Below are 2,624 nucleotides of genomic sequence, written 5' to 3' on the forward strand. Positions count from 1 at the left end.
GTACGTCGTACGTTGTACGTCGTACGCAAAATTTGTTAGCAAGATTGCGCTCATCGTAGAAACTTAATTCAAAATCTGACTTTACAGGATGATTGGGGGTCCCGAGGAATAGAAATCATTAGCTTTTGAGCGACTTTGGTTGATGGGAAAAAATGTCATGCCTGGAGTGATACCTATGAAAAAGAGTCCAATTTTCGTCCAAAAGTCATACTTAATGTGGACTTAAACATTCAAAAATATGTATTGGGGGGTTTTTTGGCACGAGAAAACCGAATCCGACGTTAGTTTTGAGATACAATCAATTTTTAATTCAGTTTCCTTGAAAAAATCACAAAAAAAATGAATTTTTGTATGGGAGCCATGCCTGTATGCTACCTTAATGACGTGAAACTTTGCACAGTCTATTTTTTACACAAAAAAATAACATTCTGAAAGTTTGAAGAGATTTCAATCAAAATTAGGGGTACCTCCCATATAAAATTTTCAATTTTTGGCTCAAAAACGAATATTTTGCATGGGAGGTACTCTTAATTTTGGTTAAAATTTCTCCAAACCTTCCGAATGTTATTTTTTTGTGAGTTATGAAAAGTGTTTCAAAAATAATTTCTATGGCAAAATTAACGTCAGACATATTTTTTAATACAGTTTCCTTGTAAAAGTCACAAAAAAATTGAATTTTTGTATGGGAGCCATGCCTGTATGATACTTTAATGACGTGAAACTTTGCACAGACTATTTTTTACACAAAATAATAACATTCTGAAAGTTTGAAGAGATTTCGATCAAAGTTAGGGGTACCTTCCATACAAAATTTTAAATTTTTGGCTCAAAAACGAATATTTTGTATGGGAGGTACCCTTAATTTTGGTTGAAATTTCTCCAAACCCTACGAATGTTATTTTTTTGTGAAAAAATAACCTGTGCAAAGTTTCACACCATTAATATAGCATACAGACATGGCTCCCATACAAAGATCCAAATTTTTTGTGACTTTAGTTATGGAAAGTGTTTCAAAAATAATTTTTATGGCAAAATTAACGTCAGACATATTTTTTATAGTATTTTGTTAGAAAATAGAATACTTTCAAATGTCGTACAAATGGGTTCATCATGAAAGTGTGAAAAATCTTTTCTCGGGTACTTCTGCTATTAAATTAAAAAATATTTCGTTGTTAATATTTACGCCGCTTGAAAGACTTGAAGAATCGAGCAAATATTATTTTGAACTTTCTTAATAAAATACGCAACTACCACAGTGCGGAAAAGTTCGTCTTACTCCCGTAAGACTTTTTATTTTTTTTTAATTAACCAGCCCCTCCTAAAACTCAGGACGTCAGAATCTATGGCGTTTTGTAAGAAAATAGAATACTGTCAAATGTCGTACATTGAAATATCATGAAAGTATGAAAAAGCTTTTGTACTTCTGGTCTCGAACTTTACGCCCCTTGAAAAATCGAACAAATATTATTTTGAACTAGTTTGATAAAATACTCATCTACCACCGTTCGGAAAACTTCGTCTTACTCCTGTAAGACTCTTTATTTTCAGTGGGAATTAATGTATTGTAGAAAATTTAGAGTGTACATATTCTACGTAAATTACATTTTTTTTTTAAATCGTGTAAATTTGCCAACCCAGACCATTAGGGAAAATGAATACAATGTGATTATTTTTTGCAACAATTTATCATTTATTCAGCTTTAAAAAAAATCTACAGATCTGTTTATATAAATCTTTTCCAGTGCGCAATGTGAGAGAAAAGCTATCTAGGTGTTTGTTTATTTAATGGATTATTTAAAAATTTATTTACTAATTGTATCTTTTGAAGATCCAGTCACTGGATAAAGAGGTAAAACTTAATTTTTTATAAACCATTCCAATCACCTTTTGAACCATTGGCATTAGTTAGATGTCAAATCACCAATAGAAATCGAACCACTATCAGAGCCAGGCACGCCACCTTTAGAACCCGAACCTTTTTTTGAGCCACCAAGCGCACCAGTCAAACCATCAACCGTATCATTCAAACCACCAATCGTACCAACAAGAGAGTTAGAGAGACCTCTTGAAGAAGACGCTGCACTAGGCGCAGAACCGCTTTTATCAGCAGACTTATTTTCACCGTTGACAGCAATAGCTGCGAGCAAAAGTGCGACAATAACGAATTTCATTTTCTTTACTTTTTTCAACTGATTCTTTTGAGAGAAGTAGACAGTTTGATAACTTTTCCTCGAATTCGATGGTCTTTTATACAAAATTTCAGAAAAATAAAAATATACATTATCATCATTTGCACAAGATGAATTCCAAACAAAGTTTGTTTGTTTGTTCAATTGGTCTGTGTTATTTATTTTATTTGTGTATTAAATAAATCGTTTTGTGTTTGTGAAAATAAATCGAAAACACCTTTTATTTATTCATTTTATGCGTACTTTATTTGTGTAGTTTGGAATTCGACAAATTTTATTTTGTACTTCTTCTTCACACCGAACATTTCATCGAATATTCTTTGCATATTATCAAGGTTGAGATGTACACGCGCCGGCACATGGTTATTGGTCAAATACATTCATTCAATATATGGGCACCGCTTTTGGAAAAAGTCCAACATTTAAAAATGTAGG

This window comes from Contarinia nasturtii, unplaced genomic scaffold (assembly GCF_009176525.2).
Source record: "Contarinia nasturtii isolate CC-2019 unplaced genomic scaffold, AAFC_CNas_1.1 Cnas_scaffold_6551, whole genome shotgun sequence".
Classification (NCBI taxonomy): domain Eukaryota; kingdom Metazoa; phylum Arthropoda; class Insecta; order Diptera; family Cecidomyiidae; genus Contarinia; species Contarinia nasturtii.